At 44.4% G+C, this 24870-nt stretch overlaps 2 protein-coding genes and 1 pseudogene across 5 annotated transcripts in view; 1 reads left to right on the top strand and 2 right to left on the bottom strand.

Annotated features, from left to right (window-relative positions):
* The window catches only part of LOC139273419 (histone H2A), a 605799-nt gene that overhangs the window by 242762 nt on the left and 338167 nt on the right, over positions 1–24870 (bottom strand). The window lies entirely within an intron of this gene.
* LOC139273441 (zinc finger protein 721-like) overlaps positions 1–24870 on the top strand; it is a 460657-nt pseudogene that overhangs the window by 227013 nt on the left and 208774 nt on the right.
* LOC139273401 (zinc finger protein 432-like) overlaps positions 1–24870 on the bottom strand; it is an 82069-nt gene that overhangs the window by 32714 nt on the left and 24485 nt on the right. The window contains exon 3 of one of the 4 annotated variants that reach the window (XM_070890274.1): positions 18172–18204. The exons of the other annotated variants lie outside the window; for them this stretch is intronic. The gene's annotated coding sequence lies outside the window, so the exon portion shown is untranslated. The remainder of the gene's footprint in view (positions 1–18171; positions 18205–24870) is intronic. 4 annotated transcript variants of the gene reach the window in all.

The following is a 24870-nucleotide window of genomic DNA, read 5'->3' as shown; positions in this document are numbered from 1 at the left end:
GAATGATGTGATTGCACTAGAGAGGGTACAGAGGAGATTTAGGAGGCTGTTACCTGGACTACAGAATTTTAGCTATGAGAAAAGATTGGATAGGCTGGGGTTTTTTTTGGAACAGAGGAGGCTGAGGGGAGACCTAATTGAGGTGTATAAAATTATGAGGGGCCGAGATAGAAGGGATAGGAAGGACCTCTTTCCCTTAGCAGAGGGTCAACAAACAGGGGGCATAGATTTAAAGTGGTAGGAGGTTTAGAGGGGAAATCTCTTCACCCAGAGGATGGTGTGGGTCTGGAATCCACTGCCTGAAAGACTGGTAGAGGCAGAAACCCTTGTAGCATTTAAAATGAACTTGGATATGCACTTGAAGTGCCGTGACCTACAAGGCCACGGACCAAGAGGTGAAAATATAGAAGACTGGTGCAGGAGCAGGCCATTCGGCCGTTAGTGCCTGCACCACCATTCAATATGATCATTGCTGATCATGCCACTTCAGTACCCCACTCCTGCCTTCTCCCCATACCCCCTGATCCCTTTAGCTGGAAGGGCCACATCTAACTCCCTTTTGAATATATCCAACGAACTGGACTCAACAACTTCCTCTGATAGAGGTTCACAGTTCTCTGGGTGAAAAAGTTTCTCCTCATCTCGGTCCGATATGGCTTACCCCTTATCCTTAGACTGTGACTTCCCCTGGTTCTGCACTTCCCCAACATCAGGAACATTCTTCCTGCATCTAACTGTCCAATCCTGTCAGAATTTTAGATGCTTCTATGAGATCCCCTCTCATTCCTCTAAATTCCAGTGAATATAAGCCGAGTCAATCCAGCCATTCCGGGAATCAGTCTGGTGAACCTTTGCAGCACTCCCTCAATTGCAAGAATGTCCTTCCTCAGATTAGGAGACCAAAACTGTACACAATATTCAAGGTGTGGTCTCACCAAGGCCCTGTACAACTGCAGCAAGACCTCCCTGCTCCTATACTCAAATCCTCTCGCTATGAAGGCCAACATGCCATTTGCTTTCTTAACTGCCTGCTGTAACTGCCTACTTTCAATGACTGATGTACCATGACACCCAGGTCTCGTTGCACCTCCCCTTTTAGTAATCTGTCATCATTCAGATAATCTGCCGCCTTGTTTTTGCCACCAAAGTGGATAACCTCACACTTATCCACATTATACTGCATCTGCCATGCATTTGCCCACTCACCTAACTTGTCCAATTCATCCTGCAGCCTTTTAGCATCCTCCTCACAGCTCACAATGCCACCCAGCTTAGTGTCATCTGCAAACAGAGATATTACATTCAATTCCTTTGTCTAAATCATTAATAGCTGGGGGCCCAGCACTGAACCTTGCAGTACCCCACGAGTCACTGCCTGCCATTCTGAAAAGGACCCATTTATTCCCACTCTTTTCTTCCTGTCTGCCAACTAGTTGTCTATCCACGTCAATACATTACCCCCAATCCTATGTGCCTTAATTTTGCACACTAATCTCTTGTGCAGCACCTTGTCAAAAGCCTTTTGAAAGTCCAAATACACCACATCCACTGTTTCTCCCTTATCCACTCTACTAGTTATATCCTTAAAAAAATTCTAGAAGATTTGGCAAGCATGATTTCCCTTTCATAAATCCATGCTGACTTGGACTGATCCTGTCACTGCTTTCCAAATGCGCTGCTATCACATCTTTAATAATTGATTCCAATATTTTCCCCACTACCGATCTCAGGCTGACCGGTCTTTCAGTCCCTGTTTTCTCTCTCCCTCCTATTTTAAAAAGTGAGGTTACATTAGCTACCCTCCAATCCATAGGAACTGATCCAGACTCCATGGAATATTGGAAAATGACCACCAATGCATCTACTATTTCTAGGACCACTTCCTTAAGTACTCTGGGATGCAGACTATCAGGCCCTGGGGATTTATCGGCCTTCGATCCCATCAATTTCCATAACACCATTTCCTGACTAATAAGGATTTCCCTCAGTTCCTACAACTCGCTAGACCCTCGGTCCCCTAGTATTTTCGGGAGGTTCTTTGTGTCTTCCTTAGTGAAGACAGAACCAAAGTATTTGTTTAATTGCCCTGCCATTTCCTTGTTCCCCATTATGAATTCACCTGATTCTGGTTGCAAGGGACCTACATTCGTCTTCACTAATCTTTTTCTCTTCACATACTTATAGAAGCTTTTGCAGTCAGTTTTTATGTTCCCTGCAAGATTACTGTCATACTCTATTTTCCCCCTTCTAATTAAATCATTAGTCCTCCTCTGCTAAATTCTAAATTTCTCCCAGTTCTCAGGTTTGCTGCTTTTTCTGGGCAATTTATATGCCTCTTCCTTGGATTTAACACTATCCTTAATTTCCCTTGTTAGCTACGGTTCAGCCACTTTCCCCATTTTATTCTTACGCCACACAGGGATGTACAATTGTAGTACTTCATCCATGTGATCTTTAAGTGTCTGCCATTGCCTATCTACCATGGGATTGACTTGATAGCTCTTTGTCGACCGGCATGGACACGATGGGCTGAATGGCCTCCTTCAATGCTGTAGACTTCTGTGATTCTATGATCCTGTACTTACAGTGATAAAGTTTGTAAATTATGAGAAATATATAAGATTAAGGGGTGATGTAATTGAGGTGTTTAAGATGATTAAAGGAGTTGATGGGGTGGATGGAGAGAAACTATTTCCTCTGGTGAGGGAGTCCACAACAAGGGGACACAACCTTCAAATCAGAGCTCGGCCGTTCAGGGCTAATGTCAGGAAGCACTTCCTCACACAAATGTTGATTGGCTGTTTCTCTTGTCTGGAGAGTCTAGAACTAGGGGTCATAGTCTCAGGATAACGGACGGCCATTTAGGACTGAGATGTGGAGAAATGTCTTCACTCAAAGGGTTGTGAATCTTTGGAATTCTCTGCCCCAAAGAGCTGTGGATGTTCAGTCATTGAGTATATTCAGGACTGAGATCGATAGATGTTTGGACATTAAAGGAATCCAGGGATACGGGGATAGTGCGGGAAAGTGGAGTTGAGGTAGAAGATCAGCCATGATCTTGTTGAATGGCGGAGCAGGCTCGAGGGGCTGTTTAGCTCCTATTTGTTATGCTCTTAAAGCGTCATGGAATCAGGAACTCTGTTCCCCATAAAACAGAGGCTGGGGGCCAATTGAAAATCCCCAAACTGAGATTGATAAATTCTTCTTAGGCAAGGGTATTAAGGGCGATGGAACCAAGACAGGTAGACGGAGTTAAAATACTGATCTAATTGAATGGTGGAACAGGCTCAATGGCCGATTCCTGTTCCTGTGTTCCGACTAATAGCCTGTCGACACTCACTGTCGAGGTTCACACATGGATATTGGGCACATGGGCCACATATTGGAGAGAAACTGGTGAGTGTAGAGCTGAACCCAGCCAGAGTCAGCACCTTCAGGGGAGGAGAGGGAACCAGTGAGTGTAGAACTGAACCCAGCCAGAGTCAGCACCTTCAGGGGAGGAGAGGGAGGGGAACCAGTGAGTGTAGAACTGAACCCAGCCAGAGTCAGCACCTTCAGGGGAGGAGAGGGAGGGGAACCAGTGAGTGTAGAACTGAACCCAGCCAGAGTCAGCATCTTCAGGGGAGGAGATGGAGGGGAACCAGTGAGTGTAGAACTGAACCCAGGCAGAGTCAACACCTTCAGGGGAGGAGAGGAGAGAAGGATAAAATAGTAGGAATTTGTGCACTCTGTCTTGCTCTCTCCATGGATCCTAAAACTACTGAACTCGTTCTTCCCCATCTGAAGTCTACAGACTCTAAAGCTGAAGCTTGGTGGCCCGCAGTCCTGACGCCTTCATTTACCTCTCCTTCTCTCCTCCTCTTTCCCCCTTGGTTGTGTTCCACACTCTGGGCCTTGACCTTTCCCCGGGGATTCTCAGTATGAACAGGGGGGATGTGTGTTGAGACAGGATGTCCCAGCTCTCCACCTCTAAAGGGACACAGATAGGACCCGCTGAGCTGAATGGCCCTGCTTTATGACATCACTGCATAGCAACCAACCTCCCTGAGCCCTGCTCATTATGGGCTGGGTTTAGCATTTGATGGGACAGTGTAGAGGGAGCTTTACTCTGTATCTAACCTGCTGTACCTGCCCTGGGAATGTTTAAGAACCAAAGAAATAGGAGCGGGAGTTGGCCATTTCGAGCCTGCTCCGCCATTCAATAAGATCATGGCTGATCTGATCATGGACTCAGTTCCACTTCCCTGCCCGTTCCCCATAACCATTTACTCCCTTATCACTCAAAAATCTGTCTATCTCCACCTTAAATATATTCAATGAACCAGCCTCCACAGCTCTCTGGGGCAGAGAATTCCATAGATTTACAACCCTCTGAGAGAAGAAATTTCTCCACATCTCAGTTTTAAATGAACGGCCCCTTATTTTAAGACTATTTCCCCGAGTTTTAGTTTCCCCCTATGAGTGGAAATAATCACTCTGCATCCATCTTGTCGAGTTCCCTCATTATCTTATAAGTTTCAATAAGATCACCTCTCATTCTTCTGAACTCCAATGTGTATAGGCCCAGCCTACTCAACCTATCCTCATGAGTCAACTCCCTCATCTCCAGAATCAACCTAGTGAACCTTCTCTGAACAACCTCCAATGCAAGTATTTCCTTCCTTAGATACGGAGACCAAAACATATGAAGGTTAAAATCACCCATGATTATTGTCGTTCCTTTTTTACAAGTCTCCATTATTTCTTGATTTATGCTCCGTCCAATCGTGTAGCTACTGTTAGGGGGTCTACAGACTATGCCCACCAGCAACTTTTTCCCTTTATTATTCCTTATCACTACCCAAACTAATTCAACCTCTTGATCCTCTGAGCCAATATCGTTTCTCACGAACGCACTGATCCCATCCTTTATTAACAATGCTACTCCACCTCCTTTTCTTTTCTGTCTGTCCTTCCGAATTGTCAAAAACCCCTGAATATTTTGTTCCCAGTTCTGGTCATCTTGCAACCATGTCTCTGAAATTGCTATCAGATCATACCCATTTGTATCTATTTGTGCCATCAACTCATCTATTTTGTTACGAATGCTACATGCATTTAGACAAAGAGCTTTTAAATTTGTTCTTTTTACCCTTTTTCCTGCTTGTTTCCTCTGTCCTTCAAACTCACTTTCTACATGTTTGATGGAACAGTGTAGAGGGAGCTTTACTCTGTATCTAACCCATGCTGTACCTGCCCTGGGAATATTTGATGGGATAGCCTGGTGGGAGCTTAAATCTGTATCGATCCCAGGCTGCACCTGCCCCTGGGAGTCTTGGAAGCGACATTGTAGAGGGAGCTTAAATCTGTATCTAATCTGTACGTATCTGCACTGGGAATGTTTGATGGGACAGTGTACTGAGATACAAAGAGATCAGAAACAGTTTCCTCTACAATTAGCAATCTCGTTGTGCGAGGCCCCTTGGGGAAGAGTGACCATAATATGGTGAAATTCTACATTAGGATGGAGAATGAAACAGTTAATTCAGAGACCATGGTCCAGAACTTAAAGAAGGGTAACTTTGAAGGTATGACGCGTGAATTGGCTAGGATAGATTGATGAAGGATACTTAAGGGGTTGACAATGGATGGGCAATGGCAGACATTTAGAGACCACATGGATGAACTACAACAATTGTACATCCCTGTCTGGCGTAAAAATAAAAAAGGGAAGGTGGCTCAACCGTGGCTATCAAGGGAAATCAGGGATAGTATTAAAGCCAAGGAAGTGGCATACAAATTGGCCAGAAATAGCAGTGAACCTGGGGACTGGGAGAAATTTAGAACTCAGCAGAGGAGGACAAAGGGTTTGATTAGGGCAGGGAAATTAGAGTACGAGAGGAAGCTTGCAGGGAACATTATGACGGACTGCAAAAGTTTCTATAGATATGTAAAGAGAAAAAGGTTAGTAAAGACAAACGTAGGTCCCCTGCAGTCAGAATCAGGGGAAGTCATAATGGGGAACAAAGAAATGGCAGACCAATTGAACAAGTACTTTGGTTCGGTATTCACTAAGGAGGACATAAACAACCTTCCGGATATAAAAGGGGTCAGATGGTCTCGTAAGAAGGAGAAACTGAGGGAAATCCTTATTAGTCGGGAAATTGTGTTGGGGAAATTGATGGGATTGAAGGCAGATAAATCCCCAGAGGCTGATGGACTGCATCCCAGAGTACTTAAGTGGCCTTGGAAATAGCAGATGCATTGACAGTCATTTCCAACATTCCATAGACTCTGGATCAGTTCCTATCGAGTGGAGGGTAGCCAATGTAACCCTACTTTTTAAAAAAGGAGGGAGAGAGAAAACGGAATTATAGGCCAGTCAGCCTAACCTCAGTAGTGGGTAAAATGATGGAATCAATTATTAAGGATGTCATAGCAGCGCATTTGGAAAGAGTTGACATGATAGGTCCAAGTCAGCATGGATTTGTGAAAGGGAAATCATGCTTGACAAATCTTCTGGAATTTTTTGAGGATGTTTCCAGTAGAGTGGACAAGGGAGAACCAGTTGATGTGGTATATTTGGACTTTCAGAAGGCTTTCGACAAGGTCCCACACAAGAGATTAATGTGCAAAGTTAAAGCACATGGGATTGGGGGTAGTGTACTGACATGGATTGAGAACTGGTTGTCAGACAGGAAGCAAAGAGTAGGAGTAAATGGGGACTTTTCAGAATGGCAGGCAGTGACTAGTGGGGTACCGCAAGGTTCTGTGCTGGCGCCCCAGCTGTTTACATTGTACATTAATGATTTAGACGAGGGGATTAAATGTAGTATCTCCAAATTTGCGGATGACACTAAGTTGGGTGGCAGTGTGAGCTGCGAGGAGGATGCTATGAGGCTGCAGAGTGACTTGGATAGGTTAGGTGAGTGGGCAAATGCATGGCAGATGAAGTATAATGTGGATAAATGTGAGGTTATCCACTTTGGTGGTAAAAACAGAGAGACAGACTATTATCTGAATGGTGACAGATTAGGAAAAGGGGAGGTGCAACGAGACCTGGGTGTCATGGTACATCAGCCATTGAAGGTTGGCATGCAGGTACAGCAGGCGGTTAAGAAAGCAAATGGCATGTTGGCCTTCATTGCGAGGGGATTTGAGTACAGGGGCAGGGAGGTGTTGCTACAGTTGTACAGGGCCTTGGTGAGGCCACACCTGGAGTAGTGTGTACAGTTTTGGTCTCCTAACTTGAGGAAGGACATTCTTGCTATTGAGGGAGTGCAGCGAAGGTTCACCAGACTGATTCCCGGGATGGCGGGACTGACATATCAAGAAAGACTGGATCAACTGGGCTTGTATTCACTGGAGTTCAGAAGAATGAGAGGGGATCTCATAAAAACATTTAAAATTCTGACAGGTTTAGACAGGTTAGATGCAGGAAGAATGTTCCCAATGTTGGGGAAGTCCAGAACCAGGGGTCACAGTCTAAGGATAAGGTGTAAGCCATTTAGGACCGAGATGAGGAGAAACTTCTTCACCCAGAGAGTGGTGAACCTGTGGAATTCTCTCCCACAGAAAGTTGTTGAGGCCAATTCACTAAATATATTCAAAAAGGAGTTAGATGTAGTCCTTACTACTAGGGGGATCAAGGGGTATGGCGAGAAAGCAGGAATGGGGTACTGAGGTTGCATGTTCAGCCATTGAATGGCAGTGCAGGCTCGAAGGGCCGAATGGCCTACTCCTGCACCTATTTTCTATGTTTCTATGTCTCTCTCTTTCTCTCCCAGTCTCGCTCCCTCTCCCAGTGTATCTCCATCTGTCTCTTTCCCTCAATTTTGATCTCACTCTCTCCCTCGTTCTAGCTCTCCCTCTCTGTCTCTCTCCTTCTGTCTCGCTTCGCCTGTCTCCCTACATCTATCTTGCTCCCTCTTTCTCCCTGTCTCTCTGTTTGTCCCTCTCTCACTGTCACTCTCTCTCTCTATCGCTCACTCCATCTGTCTCTGTTTCCGTGTGTCTGCCTCCCTCTGTCCATATCTCTCTCCCTCTCTTGTATAACTAAGACCACCTACTTCCACCTCCGTAACATCGCCCTGGCCTCAGCTCATCCGCTGCTGAAGCCCTCATCCATGTCTTTGTTACCTCTAGACTTGACTATTCCAACACACTCCTGGCTGGCCTCCCACACTCTACCCTATGTGAACTAGAGGTGATCCAAAACTCGTCTGCCTGTGTCCTAACTCACACCAAGTCCTGCTCACCCGTCACCCCGGTGCTCGCTGACCTACATTGCAACTCTCTGTGTCTCCCTCCCCCCACCCTCTCTCTCTCCCTCCCTCTCAGTCTCTCAGTTTCTCTGTCTCTGGGTCTCTCAATCTCTATCCCCTCTCTCTCAGTCTTCCAGTTTCTCTGTCTCTGGGTCTCTCAATCTCTCTCCCCTCTCTCTCTGTGCTCTCACTCTCTGACTCTATCTGTCGCTCTGTGTGTCTCTGTCAATCTCCCTCCCTCTCTGTCTTTCTCTCAGTCTGTCTCTCTCTCCCCCCTCTCTCTCTCCCCCCCTCTCTCTCTTCTCTCCCCCCCTCCCTCCCTTCTCTTTCTCTCCCCCCCTCCCTCCCTTCTCTTTCTCTCTTCCCCTCTCTCCATGTTTCTGTGTGTGTGTGTCTCTCTGTTGCTCTGTCTTTTGTTTTTTCTCTCTCTCTCTGTCTCTATGTCTCTCTCACACAGTCTGGCCTTTTCGCGATCTCTCTCTCCCTCTCTGTCACTCTTCCCTCTCTCTCTGTCTCCCTCTCTCTCTGTCTTGCTTGCTTCAACTGTATCGCTCCCAGTCTCTGCCAGTCATTTGAACATAAAAGCAAAAAAGCATAAGACCCTCTGGGGTAGAGCATTCCAAAGATCCACAACCCTTTGAGTGAAGAAATTTCTCCTCATCTCAGTCCTAAGTGGCCGACCCCTTATTCTGAGACTGTGACCCCTAGTTCTAGACTCCCCAGACAGTCTGTCCACAATACTCCAGGTGTGGTCTCACCAGGGCCCTATATAATTACAGTAGAACATCTTTATTCTTATACTTAAATCCTCTTGTAGTAAAGGCCAATATACCATTTGCTTTCCTAATTGCTTGCTGTACCTGCATGTTAACTTTGTGATTCTTGTACAAGGACACCCAGGTCCCTCTGAACACCAACATTTCCCAATCTCTCTCCATTTAAAAAATACTTTGCTTTTCTATTTTGCTGACCAAAGTGGGTAACTTCACATTTCTCCACATTACATTCCATCTGCCATGTTCTTGGCCACTACTTTAACCTGTCTGTGTCCCTTTGCAGCCTCTTTGCATTAACCTCACAAATTACTTTCCCACCGAGCTTTGTATCATCAGCCAACTTGGATACATCACACTCGGCCCCCTCATCTAAGTTATTGATACAGATTGTGAATAGCTGAGGCCCAAGCACCCATCCTTGCGGTACCCCACTGGTTACAGCCTGACAACCCAAAAATAACCGTCAATCCGTGTAATATATCGCCCCAATACATGGGTCTCAACTTAGTGTCTCGCTGTACCCCCCCCACCCCCCGCCCCCACCCGCACCCTCTCTGTCAGTCTCTCTGTCTGTCTGTCCCTCTCGGTCAGTCTCTCTCTCTCTCTCTCTCCCAATGTATCTCCATCTGTCTCTTTCCCTCTATTTTGATCTCACTGTCTCCCTCGGTCTAGCTCCCCTTCTCCCTCGCTGTCTCTCCCTCTGTCTCTCTCCTTCTGTCTCCCTACATCTATCTCTCTGTCTCTCTCTAGTCTCCCACTGTCGCTCTCTTGCGCTCTCTCTCTGTCGCTCACGCCATCTGTCTTGCTGTCTCTATGTCTGTCTCCCTCTGACTTTCCCTCTGTTCATATCTCTCTCCCTCTCTAGCAACTAAGACCACCTCCTTAACATCGCCCGGCTTTTGGTGTTTTGGACAGAGGGGTACTGCCCCTTTGGAATTTTGTATTCCTTACTGCCACTTTTGATCGGCTCACGCTTTTCGAAGTTTACTACTCAGCCATTCTTGCCCTTGTCCATTGGTTTGTCCTTTAGGTTTTTGGTGTTACGGACAGAGGGGTAATGTCCTCTTGGAGTTTTGTATTCCATACTGTCCCCTGTAAATCAGTTTAGCTATTTTTTAGAAATTATGCTACTCGATCTTTCTTGTTCTTAGTCTTATCCCTTCCTTTAATTGGGTTATCTCTTGTTCCTTATGTTCTGGTGTTCTATGTTATAATCGTTGTGCCTCTGTGTGTCATTCTGGACCCTGGGGCAATGTTGTATGTTATAATCGCTGTGCCTCTGTTGTTCTGGACCCTGGGACCACATTGTATGTTATAATTGCTGTGGTTCTGTGTGTCATTCTGGACCTTGGGGCCACGTTGTTCCTTCGGAATTGTGGGGAAGGGAGGGGGTGTATCCTGGATTTTCTAGGGAGTGGTGTTTTGTCTCTCATTTCTAAATTAAGATTTTTTATTTTATTATTCCTACCTCGCTGTGCATATGTGTGTCGTTCTGGACACTGATGCAATTTAGTATCTTTAGGTTTTAGGTCTGTGTTGGGTTTGGTCTTGGGCTCTGACGGCTTAGGTTTTGTGGTGTTTGGGTCTTGACTAATTCTTGTGGGGTTATGTTTTAGATTAGGGTTGGTTGGCTGTCTGGTTCTGGGTTAGGGTTTGTTATTGGGGCTACGATTTGATTAATATGTTTCCGGGTAGGGATCTGTTTTCAAGTTCAGTTCAGGGTTGGGTTTTAGGGCTTGGTTTTCATTCATGGGTTGTTTGGGTTGTGGTTAGGTTTTTAGGGATGGGGGCTGGTTACTGAATTTTCGGGTAGGGTCGGGGCTCCATTTGGGGTTGGAGTAGGGTTGGGTTTGGGGTTAAAGTTTGGGTTAGGGTTTTCTTTGGGCTCGTCGGTTCTTTGGGTTATGATTAGGTTTTCAGGGGTGGGGGCTGGTTGTTCAGTTTTAGGTTAGGATTTAGGGCTCGGGTTGGGGTAAGGGTTAGGTTTTGGGTTAGGGTCAGGGGTAGGTTTAGGGTTAGCGTTCGAGAGGGTTCCGGTGGGGACAAGTGTTCTGAGGTTCTTCGTAGGGTAAGTTTTAGTGGTAGGGTTATGTACTCGGGGATATGGTTCTCTAGTGTTTGTGATGTGGTTACCTGCCCAGGGTTCCCAATATTGTCCCTGATAGGGTTCTGTGGATATCTGAACGGAATATATGGAATTAAGGACAGTAAAGTAAACGGGATATATGAAAATGTATAAGCCATGGAAGAATAGCTGGGAGAATGTCAGATTGCAAATAGTGCAACATCAGCATAGCTAACAGTCTGTCTCAAGGTTTCAAGTCACTACTCCTGCCAATATTATCAAATTGTAACATAAAATAAATCTGCAGAATTGCAAGGTCTCAGTTAGTAGTCACACCATTAGATTGAAACATTTAGAGGCAATGCTTGAGCTTTCAAGAAGAACATCTCATATAGATTGACTAATGAGTGGCTGAGTTAGACTGTCAATCCATTTGTATTTTGTTATCTGATTTCAAAACTGTATAACTGTTGACGCTTTACGATGTAACTTCACCTATCCGTAGGGAGTGTGTACGCTCTATCCAGAGGGTATATCTTCTGTCTGATAGGTCTTACTGGCCAGTATAATAAAGACTGCTTTGTTCAAAGCACAAGAGGTATTCGACTCAGTAATTTTACTGAACCAGATTGAAGTAAAAGAATCCGGGAATTTACATTTGGTGTCAGAAGTGGGATCTCAACGGACGACTGCCGAAAACTTGCGAATTAAGAGCCAGACTAGCCTTGGACGAGACGAGGGGAAAGTGGCCACTGGAGTGAGTATGATTTCAATACTGCTCCAGTTTCCCCCGGTTTCAAAAGTCTGAGGAAAGTTTAGCCACTCGCTGATTCTCAGGTAGTGTCTAAACGAGATCCAGGACAATCTGGTGAATACCTTTCAAACTTAGAATAGGGATAGAGATAGGGAAATTGCGCGATGACGCAAACCAAGTGGTGACTTGGAAAGATACTTAGAGCTAGATAGGGATGGATGATCAATCATGGATCCAAAAATTAATAGGAAAGAAAAGAGACTCTTGTGAATGTCTGTTTAAATGAGAAATGCTTCTGTGATTTTTACTGTAAAAAAAGCCGGGGAGTTGTGGTTTGTTTTATCTCAAACAGAATGAAAGTTTGTTTTAACCCTTCGTAGTGTTGTCCTGTATGTGGGAAGTTTAAGAATGTGAACCTTATTGAATTACGTATATTCGGATGATAAGTTACGGAGCCAGGAAATGCACAAAGGATAGGTTTGTTTAAAAAAAAAAGAAAAAAATTACATGGTCCCGGTGGTTAAAAAAAAAGAAAAACTTGTTGAAAGAAAACATTCAGCAAAACAACTGAGATGGATTCAAAAGGATTTAAAAAAAAATTATATTAAATAACACGACCTTGAGGCTCGAACAATTGAGATAACGAAAAGCAGTCCACAACCTACGTGCCAGACTTCTCTCTAGTCATGGAAAAAAAGCAACGTACTAAATAGGTGCTGAAAGAAAAAAATGTCCTGAGATTTTAAATTATGAAAAAAATTCCACTGCAGTAAAAAAAAAATCACTCCTGTCCAGTTGGCAGAAAAACTCCATTAAATTAGGGCTTTCATTGACTGATTGAATTTAAACTGCGCAGTAACGCGAAAGGATAGGGAAATTTGGAGACTGAAAGAAATTAATTGAGGCTCATAAGAAATCAAAATTAGAAAATTAGGCTCACAGGGAATAAAATGGGGATTTAAATAGAGGATAGGTGTTCAACTCAGGTACGACTTCGACCTTGTATATCACTTGGCCCGTCTAGGCTCTGATTGAATTTAAAAAAAAAAAACCCCGCAGCAACTCGGAAGGTTGGGCCGACGCGAATTCGCAGCGGCGCAGACGCACAAACAACGCGAGACGCGCAGCGGCGCGAGCGTGCGGCCGAGAGAAGGGCCGAAGCGAACGCGCAGTGAAGCGAACGCGCAGTGACTTAAACGCGCAGTGACGTAGACGCGCAGTGACGCAGAGATGCGAATCGCGAAAGTCAGTGCTAGTGTCAGTAAGTCTTTGTAAGTCTTAAGTGTTTAGAGTTTTAAGTATTTAAATCGCGCGGCGACGCGGGTAAGTGTTAGAAGTCTTTGTCTATCTTGTATTGAAACCGCGCGGCGACGCGGGTAAGTGTTAGAAGTCCTTGTTTATCTTTTAAAGTTTTAAGTATCTTAACTCGCGCGGCTACGCGAGCCATGGGTCGACGCGGATTGCGCGGCGACGTGAACTGCGAGGCAACGCGGATTGCGTGGCGACGTGAACTGCGGGGCGATGTGGGAGTTTTAAGTATCCTAAATCGCGCGGCGACGCGGGTCAGTGTTAGCATTAGTAAAGTTTGTTTATTTGGAGTTAGTTAAAGTCAGTGTTAGTTTCTGTAAAGTCTGTGTCTATTTTTAAGTTTGTTTAAATTGCACGACGACACGAACGCGTAACGACACAGTAATACGAGGAGCAGCGTGAAAATGGGTAATCAGTTAGATAAAACCACGGATGCGGATAGTCCGCTATAAAAGTTATGTGAGGAATTCCCTGAAAGAGCTGAAGACTTTAGAAAATTATCAGGAGCCCTGAACACATTATTAGGGGATGACCAGTGGCCTCTAGGTGGCACTAGAAGCGTAGAGGTAGCAAAAAAAAAGCACAGGGATTAATTTGGAGAAGGGGACGAGGAAAAGGGGATAAAAATGTAATTGCAACCTGGCGACATTATTGTCAGAAATTAAAAGATGCATCACTTCTGTCAAGTTGGCAAACAAATGCTATTAAATTAGGACTTTCATTGACAGAGGGAACACATGTTAAAACTGTAGACGTCTTAAAGAAAGAATGTGCGCACGAGAAACTTGCTAAGAGATCCTCTGAGACCTCTGAGAAAGGTATTGATCAACTACGAGTTAAAATGGCTGGCATTGTGTTAACGAGGCTGATGATGAAATTGATAAGTGGCCACTGACTCAGCGCCCAACGGCGCATCCCGCACCCCCTAGCCTCTTGCTCCAGTCCTCTTCCCAACACCCTCCACCTAACACTCCTGTAAAAAGAGGAGTTAAAAATAACCCCATACCACCAAAGCAACAAACCCGAACTGACTCCTCATCCTCTGATAGTGATTCGGATCCCCAGTTTACAAGCAATATAGCCGAAAGGACCAGATCTCACACTCGAAAGGGCAGAACTATATCTCGACATCACAAACAGTCCCGTAAATCTTCCAGTCAATCTACCAGTCCAAGTTTTGAAAGACATAGCAAACACCCCCGCCGATCGAGACGCAGAACTGTCAAGCAGTCAGACAGCTCTGAAACATCCTCCGGCCTAGAAATGATTTCCAAGATCCCAAAGTCCCGACACCAATTCCCTGTCAGACCAATGCCAAACCCTGATGCACAACAAGCTGCAGACCACCTCTCTATAGATGTCTGTGATCTTCAAACAACTATTTGATTGCTCACGCTATCCGGACAGATGGAGAGGACAGTTAGATATTATTGGCAGGAAAAGAAAGGGGAGGGGGGAGGTGCGCCCCCAACCCGGGTCAAGACTGAATACGTGACTAGAAAGGAAGAGCCATCTCGGGAGGAAGGATCAATAGAACCGTAGTGTTGCATACAGGATTGGATGGATAAGCAAGGATACGGTTATACTAAACAACCAAACGGCCCGAGCCCTGCTAATAAACCTCCCTATTGTCCCCGGCATGGTATGGGAAGAGGCCGGGACTGGGTAAGAGGAATTGACTGTTTTAATTGTGGGCAGGAAGGACATTGGAATAAAAATTGCCCCTACCGTCAGCATGGAAAAGGAAGAGGAGGGAGGCAAGGGGGGAGAGGAGGATCTTACACTAACTTCTCCCAGAACAACCCCTTTGGTCAATTGTCCCCCGATTGACTACGCAGCTTGATTGTGCAGGGATCCTCCCCGGACGACGAACCCATTCTGAATGAGTGGCAACCCTTTTTGATAGATACGGGAGCCTTCATGTCTTCTGTACAATCAAAGCTTAAACTCCCTGCCTCTACTGAAACACAGGAACTTTCAGGATTCCTGGGACAAATCTCGACATTCCCAGTGTCAGAACCGGTTAAAATGGGTTACCAGGAAGAATCGGTGGAACATCGAGTTGTTATCACAACCAATCTGGACTGTAACTTGATGGCTAGAGACCTCCTTTGCAAATTCCAGTTGCATTTGGAGTATGGAGATAATGGGATTATTGTAAAACAGGAAACCCTTAAGCGGCAGTATTATACCACTAGAATCCCTCAGTGGTGGTCTCTGGACCTGCCGCAGGCACCCTATCACGTGACCCTAGCATACGATCCCAGTGGAAAGAATCAGGACCTGCAGAACTTTTATCAGGATCATGAAGGGGAAGTGAAGGGAATTCTATTAAGGGCTAGAGTGACTGGACTGGAAAGAGAGGCAGATTTTGTGGAAGTGGATAAGAATCTGTGGAAACAGCCCCTAACAATGGCACCGCATATTGCTCGTGAAGTATTAGCCCCTCACCATGCTAAAGATTTGGGAGTTATAGTACGCAAGGCCATAGATGAGGCTGACCCTACCAGCCGGGATGTGCAAATCGTAAAACAGGGCCGAACAGTCCAATTAAATGGGGACCCCGAGAAGATCTTAACAACTCTACAGCATCATACTGGCTCGGACATACCTGACTATGTGGATCCTCATGTGTGGGCAGAGGACCCCTCCCAAGTGGGTTATACTCCCATTGATCCGATTGAGATCCCAGTGCAGGGCAATGTGGACTGGCCCTCTATCCGACAGAACCCACTGAAATCACAGGCAATCCTAAACTGACCTTTCGGCACTGTACTGCAATTAATCCGGCCTGTTTTCTTACTGAGCCACCCCAAGATGAGGAAGAACCCAGTCATGATTGCTTATCTTTAATTTAAGAGGCCACATCAGTCAGGGAAGATTTAGTTGATGTACCAATGGAAGATCCAGACTGTATTCTTACTGAGCCACCCCAAGATGAGGAAGAACCCAGCCATGATTGTTTATGTATGTTGACGGAAGTACTTCTATTAATCCAGAAGATACACGAATCTCAGGATACGCCATAGTAAACCAGGAGAATCAGGTCTTGGAATCTGCCGCTTTTGAAACCGCCTATTCTGCTCAATAAGCTGAACTATTCGCCCTCACCCGAGCCTGTATCTTGACCAAAGATCTCAAAGTCAATATCTATACCGACTCTAGGTATGTCTTTGGAGTGGTCCATGATTTCGGACAATTATGGAAAACTAGGCGATTCCTAACCTCACAGGGGAATGAGATATCTCATAAACAGTTAGTATCTGATTTGTTGCAAGCCCTCATGTTCCCCAAACGCATTGCCATTGTCAAATGTACCGCCCATACTATCGGAAATTCTCTGGTTGATATAGGGAATCGTTGTCCTGACCAAGAGGCCAAACAGGCCTCTCGTGACCAACAGATGGTAGTGCCCAAAATTATGAGTCAGACTAAAAATCCTGCGAAGGATAAGTTAGCCTCGGAAAAACCAATGCCAACCATCCAAGATGTTATAAAAGCACAGGAGGACGCTCCTGAAAAAGATAAACTGTTGTGGAAATATTATGCATGTACTTATGACAATGTTTCTAAACTCTGGACCACTCCCGCGGAACAGACTTGCATGTCTGACAAGTTGGCTCTGTGAGTTATTAAATGTATGCATTTTGCTACTCATTGTGGAGCAAGGACCACGAGTGACACACTTTTGGCTACTTGGGGGCACCCTAGACTCCAGGCACTCGCCCAGAACATCAGTAGTCGTTGCCTGGTTGGCCAGCAACATAATCCAGGGAAGGGAGTCCCCTGTGATTGGGGTAAAACGCTCCTACCCGAAGGTCCCTTTGAGACATTTCAGTTGGACTACATTGAGTTGCAAAAAGTTCAGTGTTACAAATATGTGTTAGTAATAGTAGATGTGTTTAGCAGATGGATTGAAGCCTACCCTAACCTGGACAATAAGACTCAAACTGTTGTTAAGGTGTTAATGAGGGAAATTGTTCCTAGATATGAGATCTCAGCTCGACTGATGACCACCTATGTTCTTTCTCTGACTCAGGCTCTGCGACTAGTTCACAACCAGGTTCAAGATGCTCACCTCGACCTTCCAGTTTAACCCGAATTGTCCCTCGTGGCACCAGGGAAGTATGGATTCGGAAGGGATTAGAGCCACAATGGGAGGGGCATTTTCAGGTGTCACTCACTACCCCCACTGCAGCCAAGGTTGAGGGGAAAAGTGCCTGGGGTCACCTGCACCACTGCAAGCTCATCACCATTTAAACAAATTTTGCTGGTTAGTCTAATTCCTGTTTCTGTTCCAGATCTCCTCTTCCCCATAGCTGAACAAGGCAGTTGAAGGAGGATCAGTTTGAACTTTTACCCGTAAGACAGCCAAATACACTGACGGAGACCTGAAGAAGGGAAACGGGAAAACAGAACTCTTTTTATCAGCTAAATAATTGGACTATTTATAAGATGAGACTGTGTCTGTATGCCACTGTCTGCATAATAGTGTTGATATATGACAGTTTTGGCGCACGGGAAGGAAGACAAAGGCGAGAGCTCCATGTAAACACCTTTTTGTATATATCTTACGTTTATGCGGAAAAAGGGCACTTCACTAGATGCTGGGTGTGTTCACATATCCCTATACATTCCAAAGGGGGAATTCCTTTGCGCACTGAGACTGTTAGATGGATTCAAAGAAACGATATTGGAACAGGTAGCTAACCGCACTGCTGAGGCTCTGGAGGGCATCACAGCTGAAATGGTAGCGATAAGGACCGTAGCATTACAAAACCGAATGGCCCTCGATTACCTGTTAGCTGAGAAAGGGGGAACGTGTGCCCTGATAGGATCTGAATGTTGCACTTACATTCCTGATAGTTCAGAAAACATAACCCACCTTGCCGATCACATAAGGAGGGAGGTGAAGAAGTTATCCACACCAGCAAAAGAACTTAGCAGGTTTGATTGGTTTCTGGGTGGATCTTGGAGATCCTATCTAATACATGGGGCAATTGTTCTCATCGTAATAATAATTACCTGCTGTTTGATTGTTGGTTGCCTTAACCTCTGCTGTAAAGTAATGATGACAAGGTTAGCAGACCCTCTTGTGGTCAAGGGTTCCCGGGTTATGATCCAACAAACTAGAGAACTACTCAACAATGCAATACTCCTAGAATGATCCTAAATGTTATCATAGAATGATAAAAGGAGGGATGTGGACATCTGAACGGAATATATGGAATTAAGGACAGTAAAGTAAACGGGATATATGAAAATGTATAAGCCATGGAAGAATAGCTGGGAGAATGTCAGATTGCAAATAGTGCAACATCAGCATAGCTAACAGTCTGTCTCAAGGTTTCAAGTCACTACTCCTGCCAATAATATCTAATTGTAACATAAAATAAATCTGCAGAATTGCAAGGTCTCAGTTAGTAGTCACACCATTAGATTGAAACATTTAGAGGCAATGCTTGAGCTTTCAAGAAGAACATCTCATATAGATTGACTAATGAGTGGCTGAGTTAGACTGTCAATCCATTTGTATTTTATCTGATTTCAAAACTGTATAACTGTTGACGCTTTACGATGTAACTTCACCTATCCGTAGGGAGTGTGTACGCTCTATCCAGAGGGTATATCTTCTGTCTGATAGGTCTTACTGGCCAGTATAATAAAGACTGCTTTGTTCAAAGCACATCCTGTTTGTGGGAGAAAAGGTCGTCGGGGTTGTGTGGGTGGGGTCCTCTTTAGATTGGGGGAGGGTGGATTATACTCCTTGTTATATGTGAGAGGTCGGTCTGTTTGGAGCTCGGGCTGTTTCTGGGGCTGATTATACCGGTGGGGTTGGTTGTTAGTTACCCATTGTGATATTTAGGTGTGTTTATGGTCTTGGGTATTACTGACGTGGAACTTCTATGGAAGGGTCTTATTAATAATTACATTTATGAAAATTTGAATTGAGCCCACCGATTAAATTTATGAAGATTGAATTTATTTATTCCCTCGTAAGGGGTGTTGGTTTAGGAAGGATTATTGGGGGGTTGGGTTTGCCGTGTAAAAATCGTTATTAGGTAGGTTGTTGGTTACCTGCTATGTATTCAAGTGATTTCTGAGAAATTAGGGAATTTATTAATTGTATATAAGTAAATTGTATGTTATGGATTTATCAATAATATGATGGTGTTGTAAGCCAGAGATATGGATTGGGGAGTTATTTTTGTTTAACCATCCTGTGGGATCAGTGTGCTGGGCACGGGGGCTTGCTGCTGCTGTTAGTCACACCGCTGATCCCTCACCCCGCGGTGCTGCCTGTCCGAGTCTGTGTCTCCCATTTTATTCATTGGCGGCGGGTGTTACCGGGTTTGAGCGGTGGGGGTGGGTGTTACCGGGTTTGAGCGGGCGGGGCGGGGGAGGGGGAGGGGTGTTACCGGGTTTGAGCGGGCGGGGCGGGGGAGGGGGAGGGGTGTTACCGGGTTTGAGCGGTGGGCTAATTGTGGTGGTTTTTGGGATGGTGTCTCGGGTCAATCGGTGGTTTGTGTGTTTGGGCCTAGTGCTGATGATCAGCCTCGGGCAGGATTTCTGTGTGGCTCGGGAGGGAGGCGGGTTGGAGCGGAGGTCCTGTTGTTCCCGGGGAAGGGATCAGTTCCCGGGGAAGGGATCAGTCTCCGGGTTTTTTAGGGGGTTGATTTTAAGTCGCTGTTACGTTCTTTGGGGAGATTGAGTTTTGTACTTTGGTGGACTGATTTTTATTTGGGGATTTTTAAATTAATTAATTGTAATTTTTTTTGTTATTTTTAAAATAATTTTAAAAAACTATTTTTGGGTGAGTGTTTTTATGAATGTTTGGGCTGTAGGGTGAGGAAGGGGATTATGGCCCTTAAATTGTGAGTGGTTTTGGCGGGTTGACCAGGATCCGTGCCGTGTTGACTGGCCACGTGGGGGTCTCGGGGGGGGGGGGGGGGAATTTAGGACGCACTTTTTTCTTGTTTTTCAATTTATTTTTGTATGTGTACGCTACGGTTCGACGGCAATAATTATCGGTTGGGGGTGTGTGAGGACAGGGGGACAACAAGGGGGAACAGAGAAATCACGGCACCGCGGCAGACAATTACATTATTTAGTTCTAACTAATGGTACACTTAGAGCTGCTACAGGAAAGGTTTTTTTTAAGAAGTGGAGAAAAATGAGAAAAAGGTCTTTTTTAAAGACAGCACCGTGGGTCCGAAATCTGGATAGTGTGAGAGAGAAATCCACCAGGGAGAGGGGAGAGAAAAAGGTCAGAGGGGGATTTTTTGCGGGGGGGATTTATACTCACTTCACGATCCGTCGTCTAGGTGGCTGATTGTAGTCTATAGACCTAACGTTTCACACTTACTGGGGCTTCATCAGAGGCCAGGGAAAGCAAACGGGTGGGGACGGGGAGCGGGGGTGGTTCAAGAGTCAGAGAGTATTCGATCGAAAAACGTACAGTGAGAGGTTATAGAGGTTAAGAGCTCCTTACCTTCCACTAGGTCAGTCAAAACGAGAAGGGCTGTGAGAAGAACTATTTAAACCTACTGCTTCTCTCACTCATGTGGTGTTAATTGTTTGCTGTGTCTGGTCTTCTGGTTCTTATTTCTCCTTCTGATGTGTTCTCTCTGTGTGGTCTGTTGTCCTATCTGTTTGTTAGGTGAAAATGTAGAGTCCGCCCTCTCTTTGTTAGTGTGAAGCATGTGATGCCTCAGCTAGTTGAATGTCCGTGGTTTGGGGTGGGGATTTTTTGTAGGGGCGTCTAATGTTTTAATTTCCGAGTGGTTTGTTTGTTTCTTTTCTGCCTTATATCTCCTTTTCCCTTACTTTTCATAAATTTTTGTTTTTGAGTTAAATAATTAAAAAAAATGTTTATAAATAAATTTTTTTGTTTTGTTCTTTTTTGTTATTGTTTAGGGGTTGGTTCTGTTATATTCTTACTGTCTTAGTTTTGCTATCTGTTTTTATATTTTATTCTAGTTTACTTTTATACTCTATCTTCCCTTTCTTAATCATTTTTTTTAGTCATTCTTTGCTGACTTTTAAAAGCTTCCCAATCTTCTGTCCTCCCACTAGTTTTGGCCACTTTGTATGCCTTTGTTTTTAATTGGATACTGTCCTTTATTTCTTTATTTAGCCACAGATGGCTATTTTTTCTTTTACACCCTTTCCTCCTCACTGGAATATATTTTTCTTGAAAGTTATGAACTAGCTCCTTAAATGTACACCACTGTCCTGCACTTTAATCTATTTTCCCAGTCCACTTTAGCCAACTCTGCCCTCATACCTTTGTAGTCTCCTTTATTTAAGCTTAGTATGCTGGTTTGAGATCCAACTTTCTCACCCTCCATCTGAATTTGAAATTCAACTATGCTATGGTCACTCATTCCAAGGGGATCCTTTACTAGGAGATTGTTTATTAATCCTGTCTCATTACACAGGACGAGATTTAAGATAGCCAGCTCCCTGGTTGGTTCCGTTACATATTGCTCAAGAAACCCTTCCCTTATGCACTCTATGAACTCTTCCTCAAGGCTACCCTGACCAATTTGATTTGTCCAATCAATACGGAGGTTAAAATCACCCATGATTATTTCTGTTCTCTTTTTACAAACCCCCTCTATTTCTTGGTTTATACTCCGACCAACAGAGTTGCTACTGTTAGGAGGCCTATAGACTACGCCCACCAGTGACTTTTTCCCCTTATTATTCCTTATCTCCACCCAAACTGTTTCAACATCCTGATCATTTGAGCCAATGTCATTTCTCACTATTGCAGTGATTCCATCCTTTATCAACACAGCTATTTTGTTTCCCTGGAGTTCCTATTATGAGTTTCAGAAACTTCGGTGCCAAGTGGACCAGGTGTTTAAAGATTTCCCTCTTTCCATGTTGCTGTTAGTTAAAGGTACAGAGATTGATTTCCCCCTCATTATGCATCTTTAGTAGTTAAACAAAAATCCTTCCTATTTGTATTGAGTCACATTCTGAACTGGGGGAGACGGCTGGTGACGTTGTGGATATCTGAACGGAATATATGGAATTAAGGACAGTAAAGTAAACGGGATATATGAAAATGTATAAGCCATGGAAGAATAGCTGGGAGAATGTCAGATTGCAAATAGTGCAACATCAGAATAGCTAACAGTCTTTCTCAAGGTTTCAAGTCACTAATCCTGCCAATAACATCTAATTGTAACATGAAATAAATCTGCAGAATTGCAAGGTCTCAGTTAATAGTCACACCACTGGATTGAAACATTTAGAGGCAATGCTTGAGCTTTCATAAAAACATCTCATATAGATTGACTAATGAGTGGCTGAGTTAGAATGTCAATCTAATTGTATTTTGTTATCTGATTTCAAAACTGTATAACTGTTGACGCTTTACGATGTAACTTCACCTATCCGTAGGGAGTGTGTACGCTCTATCCATAGAGTATATCTTCTGTCTGATAGGTCTTACTGGCCGGTAATAAAGACTGCTTTGTTCAAAGCACAAGAGGTATTCGACTCAGTAATTTTACTGAACCAGATTGAGGTAAAAGAATCCAGGAATTAACATTTGGTGTCAGAAGTGGGATCTCAACAGACGACTGCCGAAAACTTGCGAATTAAGAGCCAGACTAGCCTTGGACGAGACGAGGGGAAAGTGGCCACTGGAGTGAGTATGATTTCAATACTGCTCCAGTTTCCCCCGGTTTCAAAAGTCTGAGGAAAGTTTAGCCACTCGCTGGTTCTCGGGTAGTGTCTGAACGAGATCCAGGACAATCTGGTGAATACCTTTCAAACTTAGAATAGGGATAGAGATAGGGAAATTGCGCGATGACGCAAACCAAGCGGCGACTTGGAAAGATAGTTAGAGCTAGATAGGGATGGATGATCAATCATGGATCCAAAAATTGATAGGAAAGAAAAGAGACTCTTGTGAATGTCTGTTTAAATGAGAAATGCTTCTGTGATTTTTACTGTAAAAACAGAATGAAAGTTTGTTTTAACCCTTCGTAGTGTTGTCCTGTATGTGGGAAGTTTAAGAGTGTGAACCTTATTGAATTACATATATTCGGATGATAAGTTACGGAGCCAGGAAATGCACAAAGGATAGGTTTGTTGAAAAAAAAAGAAAAAATTACATGGTCCCGGTGGTTAAAAAAAAAGAAAAACTTGTTGAAAGAAAACATTCAGAGAAGGCACAGCAAAACAACTGAGATGGATTAAAAAAAAAAATTCTATTAAATAATACGACCTTGACGCTGGAACAATTGAGATAACGAAAAGCAGTCCACAGCCTACGTGCCAGACTTCTCTCTAGTTATAAAAAAAAGTAACGTACTAAATAGGTGCTGAAAAAAAATGTTCTGAGATTTTAAATTATGAGAAAAATTCCACTGCAGTAAAAAAAAATGAATCACTCCTGTCCAGTTGGCAGAAAAACTCCATTAAATTAGGGCTTTCATTGACTGATTGAATTTAAACTGCGCAGTAACGCGAAAGGATAGGGAAATTTGGAGACTGAAAGAACTTAATTAAGGCTCATAAGAAATCAAATTTAGAAAATTAGGCTCACAGGGAATAAAATGGGGAATTAAATAGAGGATAGGTGTTCAATTCAGGTACGACGTCGACCTTGTATATCACTTGGCCCGTCTAGGCTCTGATTGAATTTAAAAACCCGCAACAACTCGGAAGGTAGGGCCGACGTGAAAGCGCAGCGGCGCAGACGCGCAAACGACGCGAGACGCGCAGTGGCACGAGCGTGCGGCCGAGAGGAGAAGGGCCGACGCAAACGCGCAGCGACGCTAACGTGTAGTGACGCGAACGCGCAGCGACGCTAACGCGTAGTGAAGCGAACGCGCAGTGACGCAGACGCGCAGCGGCGCAAGAGTGCAGCCGAGTAAAGGAGGGCCGACGCGAAGGCGCAGCAACGTGCACCGCGAAAGTCAGTGCTAGTGTCAGTAAGTCTTTGTTAGTTTTAAGTGTTTTAAAGTCTTAAGTGTTTTAAAGTCTTAAATATTCTAATCGCACGGCGACGCGAACCGCGGGGCGACGCGGGAGTCTTAAGTATTCTAAATCGCGCGGCGACGCGGATCAGTGTTAGAAGTCTTTGTTTATCTTGTGTTTTAAATCTTAAGTATTCTAATCGCGCGGCGACGCGGATTGCGTGACGACAATTTGAACTGCGAGGCAACGCGGATTGCGCGGCGACGTGAACTGCGGAGCGATGTGGGAGTCGTAAGTATTCTAAATCGCGCGGTGACGCGGATCAGTGTTAGCATTAGTAAAGTTTGTTTATTTGGAGTTGGTTAAAAGTCAGTTAGTTTCTGTAAAGTCTCTGTCTATTTTTAAGTTTGTTTAAATTGCACGATGACACGAACGCGTAACGACACGGTAATACGAGGGGCAGCGTGAAAATGGGTAATCAGTTGGATAAAACAATGGATGTGGATAGTCCGCTACAAAAGCTATGTGAGGAATTCCCTGAAAGAGCTGAAGACTTTAGAAAATTATCAGGAGCCCTGAACAAATTATTAGGAGATGACCAGTGGCCTCTAGGTGGCACTAGAAGCGTAGAGGTAGTAAAAAAAAAAGCATAGGGATTGTTAAAAAAAAAAATTAAAAGATGCATCACTTCTGTCAAGTTGGCAAACAAATGCTATTAAATTAGGACTTGCATTGACAAAGGGAACACATGTTAAAACTGTAGACGTCTTTAAAAAAAAAAGA

Source organism: Pristiophorus japonicus, chromosome 9 (genome assembly GCF_044704955.1).
Source record: "Pristiophorus japonicus isolate sPriJap1 chromosome 9, sPriJap1.hap1, whole genome shotgun sequence".
Taxonomy (NCBI): Eukaryota; Metazoa; Chordata; class Chondrichthyes; family Pristiophoridae; genus Pristiophorus; species Pristiophorus japonicus.
The sequence above is the reverse complement of the archived record's forward strand: the minus strand, read 5'-3'. Positions and strand labels throughout refer to the sequence as shown.